Consider the following 15408-nt stretch of genomic DNA (forward strand, 5'->3'; position numbering starts at 1 on the left):
CAACAAATCCAAAAAGAAACAACTCTTCTGGTGAGAGCTTGCTCATGACCTTACAGTGGTGCAGAAATTGCATTAAATTTTGTGATCTCCTCCGATTTACACTGTGCCAAATGATATCAGACCCAGTTCTACTGAATGCAACTGAGAAGAAGTTGTGCATAACAAGAAGGCCAATACCTTCAATAGCAGAGTTCCATCCTTGTGAAGCAGTTCATTTGCCAGTGCTCTGAGCTAGAAATAGATAAATACACTATCATTGTAACATCTGCTGCCATATCTACAAGACTACAAGGTGTTCTGAAGTTTAGCTTTGCAGATTTGTTGGGGATTTTTCCTTGGCAGAACAAAGAGCAATTACCATTGCATACCTCTAACAGATTTGTGTTACTGATCTTTTTGGTACAGTAACATATGATAGCGGAACAGAGCAGGAATGAAAAACAGGAAACAAGAAACCTGATTATATTTCTGATGTCCATCCCTTGATATAACAGTAGAAAGATGTTGTAGAGAAGTATTAGGGCAGACAGCTATTCCCCTTCTCTTGGCTGCAGCTGGGAGAGTTCAAGTGTTTTAGGAATGTCCTGAAATCATATATCAGAGTTCACAGCAGTTCATACACCAAGTGTAACCTGCAGCGCAGAAAAAAGAAAAGCTGCTGCAGTAAGTGAATGAGCAGAAGTTATTGGGTGGTACATGTGAGTGCTCCTCTCCTGACAGGACTTAGTTTTGTCTTGTGGAGGTTCTCAACTATCACACATCAAGGTATTGATCTGAATTTGGACAGGATGTAGGAAAATATGTCCACATTCATACAACCTAAATTAACCTATCTGCCTATGACTGATGACTGAGGAATTTAGACAGAAGTCTTCAGAGATTTCTACCCAGAAGAAATAGCAGAGTGGGAAATTTTGACTGCGTGATTTTGGCTCTGGGAAAAGCAAATTTTCTGACAGCATAAAAGTCAATATTACACTTAAGCTTCAGGAATTACTTTGTTTCAATCAAACTCTACATATACCTCAAGAAAATAAGTAATTAAGCTGTGAAAATTCATTATGTAAGCCTAGGAGTTAAAAAAGTTATTTCTGGAAGACAGGAGACTTTTTATTTGGTCTGAATATTCACCTTTCTAGTGAGAAGATCCTGAGAACCAAATTGCCTATGCCTTCAAACAGTGTAAACTTTTGTCAACAGCCAACCCTGCCAGGTCTGAAAGGTTTTTTTTGCCATCAAAAGCAGACCCACTGGGGAGCAACAAAACCAACAAACAAACCAACAAACCTTTAAAAATAAAAGAAAACACTGTCTACTGAAACCCAGAGAAGTTTTTTTTTCCTTTTTCTCTGATCTGAGTCTTTTTTTCTGAGAGGAGAGAAAGGGAAGAAAGACGCATGCAGCCTTATCTTACAAACAACCATTCATCATGTAGCAGAACAAGTAATACTTTATCCCCTTCACTTCAGACCTTTTATTTGTACAGCCTGAGACCTGCTGCCACAGCAAGAGAGCTGTGAAAATGTTCAGTCCCAGCTCAGGAAATAAGAGTGCAGCCCAGGTGCAAATTCTCTCCTGACATCTATCTCCACGTGTCCCAGAACCTTATCTTGGTCTTTCCTATTGTCCCTGATGGCAAACATGCATTTGGTATCACTGAGATCTTTGCCACTTGATATGTTATTAGCATGACAGATGAGATTCAGCAATAGTAAACACAAGAAATCCAATCCACAGGAATAACAAATAGATACTAATCTGTCCTCTCATTAGCTCCTTTTTCTTTCTCTGAAAAATTTCACTAATTACTTGGCGGTTAATGTTTTTTGTTCTTAAAGAAATTACTTGATGTTCTCATTAACCTTCAAGCTATTTTTTGCTATGAAAACCTATTTGGGCAGAATTCATGGGTCTGTATAATTTACTTTAAATACTGCTCCCTGCCCCAATGAAATACAAAAAATAAATCCCCAGATCATTTTCCTGGAATCAATCCTGATTTGAATGTAAATTCATCAAACCTCAGAAGACATATTTTTATGTTCCAGCATAAGATCCAAATTACCAGACACAAAGGGAATATCTGAAATAGCAAGTTGACAAATTCAGTGAAGAATACTAGTTTTCTTCAGAGAAAAACTACCTTTGAGTTAGTTAAAATTATCCCACGTACCACGTGATGCCAAGATTAATTGCTTTCCATTTGTGTGGGAAAGCTACTCACAGATGTTGGACACAAGACTGCCATGGGCTTGCCATACAACAGCCCTTGGGCAACAGCAGAGAGAACAGTCTCTGCACACCCATCACAAAGGTACCATTGTAGTTAATGCAGTGTATCACAGAATTAATGTATTTCAGCATATATTTAATGTATTTATAATATTTGATATATTTCAGCATGCAGGTGCCACTTTCAAGCATTAAGGTCATTGCAAATAATTAGAGATCACAGCTCCTTTTTGTTTTGCAGGTAAAATGGCCTCTTTATTTCAACATTTCAATCAGTGTTACTGAGCAACACATTAGTTTGCAATCTGTCTAGAACCTGGTGTCACACCTCTCCCAGTTCCTCACTGGCAGTGTTACAGCGGGTAGCAAAGCAGCAGTTTGCACTTGTCAACAGTAAACCCGCACAAAGTGGTAATCCTCTGCCTGTCAGAGTGTTTAACATCCATCTCAAGCATCCTACGGTCTGCAGGAATTGTTAATCAAGCAGAATTGAGAACTGGCACTCAAATGGCATAGCTGCTACAGCTGGATAATAGCCTAGGAGCCAGCCAGGAGCTAAAGTTTCATTAGGAGCTATTTTAACATTCATTTGTCTACAGGAACAACAAGCTTAGCAATCAACTGGACTGTTACCAGAGCCCTCTGCCAGACTCTTGGAAGCTCGTGGCTGAAGTGAACATTTTCCAAAGAATCCCCCACACACCTTCCCAGTGCAGGCAGCAGTGAGCTTAACCAGAGCCACAATTCCCCAGTGGCCTTTTTGCAGAAGTTTCACTTTGTTGACTGCAATTTCAGTTCAGCAGTTTACGAGGAAAGACGATGATTTCTAACACAAAGGCTGCACGTTCTACTTCTAACACCAGCACATCAAACACAAATCCTGATGATGCTGAAGGCTGCTCACAACCTTTCTTCTTTAGTACACTGCTCTAGAGCCAAGAGTTCAAAACATACAACTGCTGAGAGTCAGTGAGATTTAGATATTCCGGATTCATTCACCTAACGTACAGAGATGAGTAGGACTCATGAGTGGGACATTCTGACTAATTTCATCACCAATGGAATGAGGGTTCTGCATGCCAACAGCTATTCCTTCTGAAGACCTTGTTAAAACTGACAACTACGACAAGTCTAAAACAGAGGCAGTTTTTGGATCCTTGACAGGTTGCCAGCTCAGCTTCTCTATGTGCAGCTTTTAGTTTTTGGCTATTACCACAACAGCCTGAAGGATTTTTAAGGCAAGATCTGGCAGTGTTTGCTCATTGCTCCTGCTTTAATTAACAAATCCAGTAACAGTCAACAGATAGATAACAAGTATACCCTGATGATAAGTGAATAATAAGGAAAAAAGTGAGACTTTTAAAACATTTTGTAATGTATTTCAAATTGAGTGTGTGGTAGATTTTTGAAAATTAATTCGTGTTTATCATGATACACTGTATAAAGCCATATTTTTAAGTCTAAGGAATGCCACATTCCTGGAAGGACTGCCTCTGCTAGGAATCTGGGAATCGCCCACTTTTGAGAGAAAGGCGTGTGGTGCCCATGGGAGATGGTATTAAGCATTGCGATTAGGGGTCGTTAGCCTAGTAATCAATACCTGATATCCATCTCATCTATCTTGTCAAAGATGTGCATCTAAATACTAAATTCCCGTAAGCCTAGACAAAAGCCTATTCTTCCCCGGAAAAAACTATCCACCGGACTAGCGACTAGAAAAGAAACCAAATGAATATGCATCAAGGACCAAGAAACAAAAACCGATGAAGTAACCGATTGCACAAACCAGAAAAACTGTATAAAAGTGAACTCTGCACAAACCAAAATTGTAAACCAGGGGTGGATTTGCTGCCACAGAGGCTAGATCTGTGGTTCACCCAGCGCTGATTCCCGGGATTGGAACTGTATTTTGCTTGTGGTTTTTATTGGTTTTTTTTTTTTTTTTCTGTCAATTTTTAATAAATTCTTTTATTTTATGAAATTGGCTGATCATTTATAACAAGTGTTTAATAGGTAAATCACATTTTAAGATCTGTTGGTTTGCTGAAATAAATCCTGGGTCAGAAGGTGGGGTACATGCTGAGCAGTTAAACCTTACCTTGCAGTAGAAAAGCAATACACCATGTTTTAGTCAGGGCTGTTGCACAAAACAGGATTATTTTGCATGCTATTTTCCTTGCAAAAGCAGAGCACTGGTTTCATTCTGTTGTCTACAACTGCTTACGTCACTAAAGGATATGGCACACTTCACCTGAGTCCTTCTTGTTTGCTCTAAATACTCCCCACGCTACTTCGGTGTAAAGCAAGACACAGATGCCTGATTCTACAATACTCCAGGGTATAATTACCTTTCCTGTACTTAAGACAATGATATATTCAGAACTTCCTGGTATGGTAACTATCTATATTTTCTTCTCACAGCATCACTTATTACCCAGTTCACTTTACAGGTCCTTTGGGCATGTATGTATCACATAATGTAAAAATCCCCAAGCAAGTGTCAGACAAGTCAGTGTCAAAACTGAAGGATGTTTAGCTGCTTCAGTACCCAAAGGTATAAACTCTAATTAGCCCTTTCAGCCCTGCCAGGACCAAATTCTGCTTAGTACCTCTGCATGATACTGTACTGCCTAACATAGATTCAGGAGCCTGCTCGGAGGTAAAGCTGGGATTGCTAATCTGGGGCTATTCTCTGCAGAATAGACCTGATCATTGGCTTCTCTAATTAAACAGGGTATCTGTAGAACCTCCCCTGTTCTGCAAAATACAGCCTCAGGATGGATGCATAGATAAAACATCTAGTTCTGGCTGTTGAGTGCTCTACATATAGGGAAAATAATACACTCCTGCACCATATGTTAAAAAAATACATAATAAAAAAACTTGGTCAGAAATGTTATGTATGGAATATTTAATATTAGTGAACAATTTAAAAACAAAACCCATGGGCTTCTTCCACCTCCTACCTGAGGTGAATCAATTTGCAGTATTAATACAGGAGCTTGGTGTTGAGAATAAGCTCTTTGAGTCTCATTTTATCCTTTTTGAACTTTGTATGACATTGAATTTCACTACTTTCTGCATGCAGTTTATTTTGTTTAACAACTGCTTTCAGAGCATGAAGATTATAAGCTATCAAGAATTCTAACAAAATAGTTGGGGAATGACATTTTTGGTTTCTTCCTCCCAAATAAATAATTTATTCCATAAATGACAGTGCCAGATTTCATAATAGCTTTGGAACATGTCCTTTGAATTTAAATACATTAAACAAAGGACAAACTAAATTGTTTCAATAGATTGGATTTCTACAAACATTACATGTTTTTTTCAATTAAAAGAGAAGTTTTATAAAAGCTCATGTAACATTGTAGAGATTAAATGAAAGGAAGGAACCCTCTTCTAAATGAGGGCTTATCCCTGATTCCTAGTTAGAGCCTTTGCCATGGAACTCGCCTGCTTTGTGCCTCTGATTTTGAGTCTGTGAAAAAAATTAAAACAGGTGGAAAAATTGCTATTTATGAAGCACTGTGAGAACTGTACACAACCAAGAATGCTGCTATCTGCCACTACATTGCTGTTAACAAGGATATATCCTACTTACTTCTAGGCATCTATACAGCACATCTTACATCAGTATCAAGGGAAGTGGGTAAAAATATTACTAAAACTTTAAAAATAATTACATGAAGTATCATTATAATCACTGGAACTAGAAATCATATAGAATCAACCAAATCTCCTTTTAAGAAAGCCTTGACTTTGAGAGAATGCAGCTGGTGACCAGAAGCTTGGACTAACAAGGCATGAAACTACCTGAGCCTCTGGTCAGCTTTGCCATGGCCAACCTGAGCAATCTCTGACAAAACCAACGTGTACATGCTGGCTCTGAGGAAAACAGGGATTACTGCTCTTCCTCTCTTATGTTTCATATATGAGCACTCAGCCCTCAGTGAATTTTTTTTCTCAGATCTTAGAGCCGCAGAAGCCCATTTTACACCACAGTGTAACAGTAACAAGTAATAGTCTTAAGTTCACAGACAATGTATGAAGGAAAACTCAGACCCGAAATAGTAGATTCTTTGTTACCTCATGCCACATTTTTTTGTTTGAACTTACAAAAAACTCTGGGGGTTTATGTTACTCAGTACTGGAATTCAACATAGATCCCACACTGCTTATTTTTAAAGCAAAACTAGACACTCAAGATGAAAAGAAAAATGAACAAGTCACTCAGTGATTTTCCCTGCCAGCTGAGCATTTCGCAACTCACAAAATTCTGAGAGAACCCTCCATTCAGAGGTTCTTAATTTATAAGTAAGGAAATTTCTTAATTCTCTTTTTCTTAATCTCTCTTTAATTTAAAGGTATTTTTATAGCATTCTAAACATTCTCCCTCTCCTGACTTCCCTTATTATTTTAAAATAAGATGAAACATTGGCTATGTTAATGCTAATTTTTTTCCCCCAGAATAACAGAAATTTGGCAGTAGAAACATGGCTGCAAGAGCATTGGGACTAGATCAATTTCTGCTCTCCTGTCTTCACAATAAATCATTTACTCCAGAAATAGCTGAAAACCTGTCTGTTGGAAGACAGTTATGATGGCTGGGGAAAGATGACAACTTTCAGGACATTATGGGGTGCTTAATTTATTTTACATGTAGGCATAGGAAGCAGCCACTGAGTACAGAATACATAATCAAGATGAGATTTTCCAGAAGTCCCCAAAGAAGCCCTCAGCTGCTATTGAGAGTCAACAGGCATAACCAGTCACAGGCTTTTATTGTGTGGAAGAGAAAAACGAGGAAGAACAAACCTAGAACTCCACTTTTATCTGTCCCTATCACAGGCTGTGATAGAGCACAAGAACATAACAACACGAAACAGGTTTGATGAAAAGAGGCAGAACAAGGGCAAAATAGGAGGCAGAGTCCTGTAGCCCTTGTTCATTCCCTAAATATTCCCTCTGAAACCAGAACTATGTCAGGAATCTCAACTTTCAAAAACAAAGCTTTTTCCTACTTAAAAATGGCCTGATGGATTAAATTCAAACATAAGGAATAAAAAATACATCCTGGAGTGCATCTTTTAATGCCAATTGTCTGCCTGGAACAAATTTTTGTGGTTGCATATTAATCCCCTCAAAACAGCATAGAAATGTTGACAACAGTTATTCATAATGGTCCTTTAGTACTTTACTTTTAGAAAGTTGCTAGAACCTTGTATTTAATTATTCCTGCCTTATTATCACACAGAAAAAAAAATAAAATCCCACTGACCAACTGATCACTGAAGAAAACCTAATTAATATTGATCAGCTAAACAAAATTCCATTGATTTTCAAGAAAAAGATCCAGTATCTGTCTGTAACACCAACCTGGGCACTCCTCGCCCTTAGAATGTCAAGCTCTTCATATGCAACCACAGGACTGGGTGAAAACCTTTTGGGTTCAGGGACACTGGTGGCACAGACATCTTGTTACACTGGGCAGCAGCTGCTCCCAGTGAAAAGGGGGTCTCCACTGCTGCATTTCTGCCTTTGAAAGTCTGCATTTGATCTTATCTGCACCTTGCTTTTTCAGGGCTTGCCTACATCTCCCATAGAAGCTTGTGATGGATGAACCAGCCAAAAACTGCTGAAAGAAATGGTTCAGCAGAATAAAGGATGGAAAGACACGCTTTCAATTTAAAAAACCCAAAGTAAATTACTTTTAGCCTTTACCTGGTGGGGTCAGATGACATTTGAATATCAGCAGGGAATTCTCCAAGGTTACTGGCAGTTTTCTTAGGAACAGCTGATTCAGAGTTCCCTTTTTGATGAAGTTTTGGTGTACGTAACTTGAACCACTTAAACATCTGCAACTTATGCACTATGTTGCCACTTGACTACACTGCCTGTAGTGTAAAATACAGTAATTTTACATTACTGTAAAATACAGTATTTCTTATCATATCTGCCTTACAGTGAGAAATGGGCAGTGCTAAAGCTACCATGCCAGCAAGTTTGATAAAACAGTGTGGAGGGCCAGGAGTCTTTTGTTCATTATTATTGACCATTTTCAAACCACACTCAAAAGAGCAGGGACCAGAGCTTGCAGGGAGGAACTGCATCAGTGTCCATTAGTCATGGGACAGGAATTTCCAGGTTTCAGATTGAGTTGATTTGAGAAAGAAGAAGGATGGAGCAGAGATACATCAAAAGCAGATTTTAACTGGAAACCAGCTGGGATGTTAATAGAGAGTTTCACCAAACCAATGAAACAGCTTTCAGCATAAACCCAATAATGATATGTTATTGGGGATTTTTTCTGAACACAATATTTTAGATGTTATAATTCTTAATTGTAGAGTGCAATAGAACATACAATATTTTAACTTGTCTTTGTTAACACAGAGCAGCTGGGGTGAAACAAAACCACACCAAAAATTAAGGAACCCTCTCTTGATGAAATGGTAACTAAACTTTTCACAGAGGAATTTACCACAGAAGAGTGCAATGGAAATCTGAAACATCTGGAGGAATACACATTACTAAAAGTAAAACTGTTTTTTTCTTCTTTTCCATTGTTATTTAATACCACTAATATTATATAATATCCTGAAAGATACTTAGTATCTTTTTTTCACTATGCTGAAGAATTTCAAAATCTTGTGAGGTTGTTTTGTCTCATTTGATTTATTTTTTTAGTATCAAACATTTCCACAGAACACAAACTTCTGGAACAGAGTTTCTGTTGACAAACAGGCTGACAACAATGACAGGATTTGTGAAGGGAAAATCATATTTACTTAGAATTTTAGAAAACCAATTAAAAATTAGGGGTTGTCAAAGAATACTAATTCTAAAAAAAATGACATTATTCTGATTCATAATCCTAAATTCAGAATGATTAAAAGCCCTTGGATTCAGCTATTCTAACAATGACATTTTATTCACAGAAATCATTATAAAGTGCTAGGGATGTTTCAGTTAGAAGTTCTCTCCTTCTAACTGAAGGGTAGAAATGAAAAAAACTGGACAGATGAACATCAGGCAAATTCTTTACTTTTCAGAGAGAAGTAACGTACTTTGGGAAAACTGTTCTGAATTTCACTTGTTAATAACTAACTGCTCGGTGGCTAATTGCTGACAATTCTGTTAAAATTTGTTCATTGGGGTGATTAGGTTAGAAAGGTTTAACACTCATGTGGAAAAGAAAATAATTACAATATTAAAAAGTACTTGAAATGGAAATGGAAAGGGATACCTTCATCTGTATTTGTGCTTCAATTCTGGCAAGAATTGCCCAGAGCAACTGGGCAAAAGCAAAGTTGAGGAAAAAGACTGGTGAGGGAATTAGAAAAAATAAAGACTTCTCTTTAAAAAAATCCCATGTATGAAAGAAACTTAAGTGTTTTTTATAAAGGAAACTAACAACAATTAGGCTATATATAAAAAACAAATGGTGCAGGAAAAGATAATCAGGAATTTCTTTTTAGCTACTCTCTCGAAGAAAAACTAAACACTCAGTAAGGAACTAGAAAACAAAAATTTTAGAACCGATGAAAACTTGGATAAAACATGAACCCATGAAACTTCCTGCAGCAGATAAAATTGAGGCTAATATTTTTTTCAGATAAAAATTAAAACCAGTTATGAGATCATCAGGAAGCTGAACACCAAGGGAATTCTTTACAGCAGTTTTTTAGCCCCTTTTTCCCCTCGAAAGAAATGAAATCAAACCAGTGACTCAAAGTGAATATAGTGCCATGCTTCAGGAAGGAAAATCAATAATTAAAAAAAAATATAGGCAGGTTATGTCAGAATTGTACTTTACAGATTTTGGATATTCTGTTTGAAACATCTAGCTCTGGCTATAGAGTCAGACTTCTGGGCTACATTCGTCTGAGCTATCATGACAAGTTTAGCTCTTGCCTTTATATTGTGTGTATGTTACTTTTCTGTTTCCCTATCTGTTAGAGACACAGTCAAAGCTTCCTGTGTTTATGGAATGTCTGCAAAAACCACTCTTTTTTTGGGCAGGGAAAACTGACCACAAGTGCTGAATGTTCAGAGGTTTTCTCAAAAATCATATGATGATTAAAAACAGGCTTTAGGAATAGAACTCTCTCTCTCTTCCATCTCCAAAGCAGTGTGCTGATTTAAATGCATGCATTTTAAAAGGAAGATGAGTGGGGTGGGAGTTGTCTCGGTTTTTTACTGTTTGTTTGGGAATTTTGTTTGTTTGTTTTAATAAAGGAAAAGTAGAGGAGCTTTTTTTTCCCCCCTAGTAGCAAGAACTTGGATTGGGTCAACTTTGAACTTTTTGAGTTCTGTTTCATTTGTGTTTGGACCTCAGCTGGGCATGTTATCCCACTGTGAACATACGTACAAAGAATCTGCAGGATTTTCTGTGGAGTAAGAGAAATAGGAAGCAAAAGCCCAAATATCCTCACACTTTGTCCAAAATACTAACTCTTGTACCAGTTCTTTGAAAAAGAACCACCACACTGGCTTGGGTCTCTCCCTTTCTTACAGTGTCTGACTAGAGAAGTAAGAAATGAGTAAAGTCTGGAATAGCATTTGCTGGAACCACAGTCCAACATTCTCAGCAGAAAAAAAGAGGCGCACCAGCGCTGCAAGGATTCCCAGCCAGTGGATATCCCCTTGAAAACAGGGTGAGCTGGTATTCACTGCAGCAAGCTCTAGCAAGGCAATGCTCTCAGCCTTATGGTACAACTGAGGAGCTGAGGTGCAGAAAAGTAAAGTCACTTACCTACTGCAGAAAATTTCCCAAGAGATGGGATTCAGGTCTCCTAAATAAGAAAACAGTGAAGGAGTTACTGGAACATCTCTTCTGGAAATCCTGTTCACTCCTTACCTTGCTTTCATGATTCTTATTTAGTTGAAGACTTTACCCAGATACAGAAAAACATAATGTAATACTGAAACACTAATCATTCCTTTTTCCTTTGCACCTTTTTTTGATGCAGTAGCAAGAAAAAAAAGTAAAAGGAAAAAGGCGAGAAGCCATTTTTCGTTGTGAGGACTTGACAATACAAAGCTCAGCTTTAGGATGAATTCTGGTAAGACTATGAGTCCACCAGCTTTGTTTCCTCATTACAGCTGATCACATAACAAATTTCAGCTGGATACTTCCCACTGTATTCCTTTCTCATTTCAAGGAAGATGTGTATTGAACTCTATGGAGAGCCATAGGGAACGTCACTAACAACTGATTTTATAGGGACAAACCCTCCCTCTCTTCTTTCTCAGAGAGTTTGCACATCTGAAATAGAGCTAAGAGTTGGCACTTGCCATTTGGAAATTCATGTGCCACACAATTTAACATGGAAACTCAAGAACATATTCAGATGAAACTGCAGAGCAATTTTAGGTAGAATATAGTTACACTGAACTTCAGCTAGGAGATACGATTTAACAGCACTTAAAAAAAATAATAGCTCACTTAGGCTATAAGAGATACTGGACAGGATATGAAACACGTCTCTTATATCCTTCAGTAATGACATGCCAAGGAAGGCATGGGACTTTTGGCTTCCCGTGGACATTGGACATTTGCTATCGGTTCCATTTTCAAACCATTGTTATTTTAGTCTTTTTGTCTAAAAAGTCAGAAAAACATTGGAGTTGGAAGTGATGCAACGTAATCACAAAGCACGCAGAATCAGCAGCAACAGTAAAAACTCTGGAGTTGAAGTAGTCCAATGCTGCTTCAATTGCTTGAAAACAGAAGAGGGCTTTAACATATAGCTCTTACACTGAGGGTAAAGTAACTTGGGTAGGGCTCTCCTGCTAGGATGGTCCCAAACACCCTTCAATAGTCTTGCAAAAAAGGTTGCAGAAGCCAAAAGTATAATTTGTTAGAAGCTAGGGTGAAAGGAAATGACTACAAAGGGGGAGTGGATTAAAAAAAAATTAAAATGGATCCTTCTGTTTTTCAAGTACTGCTTTCTAAAGTCAGCTTAAGCTCCAGATACTGCTCCCTTAGCAGACTGCCTGTGGAGACATTCACTAACCAAGGGTGTTTTGGAGCAGCTGGTTTCCTTTAATACTTGCATATAAGAAATTGGTGTTTCTCTCTCCCTTTCTCACTGTGACTCTTTGAGCTTGTCTCAAGTGCCTTGGCCAACTTAATTAGTCCAGTCAGACATTTCTCTGGCACCAGCATTTAACAGCTCTGGTCAGCAGATGGATTTTTGGGGGCAGGTTTCATGTGGCTTAATTTTGAAATAATGAGAGAGAGGGAAATTTAAAAATAAAAGAAATAGAAAATAGGAAGACAAGCCTGTGGAGGTGGTGCCATCCATCCACTTGAGAACGCAGAGTGACCTGATCCCACACTTCACAATTTCACTGCTGCAATGCTGGAGAAGATGTGGCAATGTCCAGCAGTAAGGGCTGTGTTTTCTGCAACTATCACCTGCAGATTTCCTTGGAGATGTGGAAAGAAACAACAGGTATGGAACAGCGTTCTTGGATCACATCATGCCAGTAGATGCAAAGCTGTTTTTTAAAAGGCAGGAACCCAATACAATAAGCGTACATCTGCAAAAGCCAGCAATTTACTACATTAATTTTATTTCCCATTTATAATTATGTGAAAAGATGAGACAGAATGCATTCTGAAGGTCACAGATACTCCACAATAGCCTTACTATTTTACATGGAATATGTTCACATTCTGCAGTGATGGGGAGCAACATAAGCCTCTAATAACACCCTCTAGCCTTCATTCTTACTAACATTCTTTTTAAAGTGGTATTCTTTCAAATACTTGTGCTTCTGGAAAGCATAAGAATAAGAGAATTACTTCTTAAAAGTGATATGTCTTCCCAATGGGAGGACAGTGAAAGATTATTCTTCTGCAACAATCATCAAGGGTAAGAGAGAGAAACCCAGGAAAGAAGCACTAATGAAGAAGTCCTACAAGATCAAGTATAGGATGCATTTGAGGTGATAAATTTTTGAGAAACTTTGATTAGATTATTCCCAAAGGAAAACTGTCTGGTGAACAGAATTATTCATAATTAGATTATCTTATAATAAGTTCATGATGGAAGAAACCAGTTCTGTAACTCAATTAGCAATGAAAAGACAAAAATTACCCTCCCATGGGTTCCACTGTCTGTGTCTTACAATACAAACCTGTTTCCTTTTGGTTGTTGTGGGGGTGTACCATGTTTTCAAGCAATACAATTCATTTCTTGAAATACCACTGGGATTTTGTGAAAAAATAGCTATTAGTAACTGATGGTTTGGGTAATATAAGATACAAAATCAGGAAGTCACAGTATGTTAAAAACCTAATCAGAACCCTTCTATTCACCAAACATTCACATGCAAAATTCTCTTTTGGGATTCAGAGATTTTTATGCCATTCTGTTGTCTTAAATGACAGACTTGGGTAGGCAGGATTAATTTAGAAGATTTCTGATCATACTTGGGATATGTAAGTATACTGCAGAGCAAAGTCAATGACGAGTTCTTTGCTTTGATGCTGAGTGGAGTACTGTCACCCACTGGGAGACATTACAGGTAAGTCAAGCAGAAGGAAGATGACAGATAAAGGATAAAATAATGGAGAATTTTGCTAATAATCTGAAAGCACTTGGAGACCTCCAGGCATGGATATCTCTATAAAATAACCAGGTATTATATTCAAAGAAGGAGCTAAAAAAATGTGTACATTTAAAATCCTGACAGAATTATTAAAAGGTTCAGCCTCTAGTGCCTTTTGGCTATGGACTGTGTGATACACTGTTTTAAAAAAAACAAAAGCCAGTTCAGATCTTGGAAGTGGAAAAACCTGCATTGTCCTGAGCCACACCAGCTAATAAACCTCGTTTCTCAGCACCACTAATGTACGTGGAGGAGTGCAGCCTTCCTGTGGCCACATTGCCTCACTCTGTGTGGGTGCATCCTTCGCACAGCACAGGCTGAATTACAAAAGAGGGAGCAGGAGGTTTTGCACCCAGATGACAGCGCCAAGTGAACAGTGCCAGAGCTGGGACTTGCGGCTTGCCCCGAGGGAATCCCCTGTTTCCACTGCATTGATTTCCCTCAAGCCAAACCTACACTTTGATGTCACTTTTTAACACCAGTAGGTTGAGTAAAATGACTTAAGCATATGAATGCATGAGCTAGTTAATTAACACAGGGTTTGGGACAAATAGCAAATTATAAGGCAAGCAACTTTTCCTCTTAAGTATTGTGATCTAAACAGCTATAAATTACATTTAACATAAGCAAAACCAAGTGAAAGACTTTGAACAAAATGTTTACTTCCTTCCCACCCTCCTCCCTCTGCCTAAATCTAGAGTTAAGATTGTTGGAGAAATCAATAAAAAAGCTGTAAAACAGCATCTGCTGTAGAAATGGTAGGTAAGAAAGATGTATCTTGCCTCAGGCGCTTTCTTGCTCAAGACTCTCTAGAAATCTCAGCACTTGATGCAATGATCTATGAGTTTCCCACAGCAGGCAGTGGGAATGACAAACATTCTTTTCGAGGCCATTGCCAGCAGTGGAGCCCTCACATAGACTACTAAAAATCCCTTAATCCCCTCCGCTTAATGCTGACCTAAAGAAACAGAAGATCAAAACATAACCTCTGGAATGACCTTAGCTTGCTCTGTAACACCTCACCAAAGGTCAGGGATGTCAAAGAGTTCCCTGCAGGCCCTTGCTATTCTCTAAGGAATATCAGATCAGGAATTATCAGATCAGCCAGAAAGTTCCTTTAGAAATATGTAACATATACATAAGGCCTACTGGCCATCTTCCTCATGAGATCTACGTGCAAAGCAGAAGGCAAAATTTACAAGCAAGACACTGAAACAAAATCTGTACAAATCCAGAGCTGAAAAAACAAAACACCTCAAGGTTGCAGCATCAACAGACTGATTCAGTGTGTTGCTCCACATTTTTAAGTAGAAGAGACATGAAGTAAGGCCTAGAACACAACTGCAAAGGACAAGACCACTACTCTGACACATCCTGCTCTCTTCCAAGTATGGATAAATTTGCAGCGACTCAAGAACAAGAAGCCAGGGAATGCTAACCTAGACTGTGGAAAACTTTCAAGGCTAGCTGAGCAACTCCCTTCTTTTTTTAATAATCACAGTTTGGTGTCAGAAATTTGAAAACAAACCCTATTTGACTTAGGGTTTCCAT

The 15408-nt window shown here is 38.3% G+C and overlaps 1 long non-coding RNA gene across 2 annotated transcripts in view; it reads right to left on the reverse strand.

The window, feature by feature from the left end:
- Window positions 1-201: 201 nt before the first annotated feature.
- LOC136296991 (uncharacterized) overlaps window positions 202-15408 on the reverse strand; it is a 30314-nt gene continuing 15107 nt past the window's right edge. Inside the window, exon 3 of one of the 2 annotated variants that reach the window (XR_010723052.1) lies at window positions 202-231. This is a non-coding gene — a long non-coding RNA (uncharacterized lncRNA). Of the gene's footprint in view, window positions 232-12605; window positions 12670-15408 lie in introns of those variants that run through there. The other variant, XR_010723050.1, reaches the window with a different exon arrangement.

The sequence above is a fragment of the Chamaea fasciata genome, unplaced genomic scaffold (assembly GCF_029207755.1).
Source record: "Chamaea fasciata isolate MVZ Bird 193981 ecotype frontalis unplaced genomic scaffold, bChaFas1.0.hap1 SCAF_14, whole genome shotgun sequence".
Classification (NCBI taxonomy): Eukaryota; Metazoa; Chordata; class Aves; order Passeriformes; family Sylviidae; genus Chamaea; species Chamaea fasciata.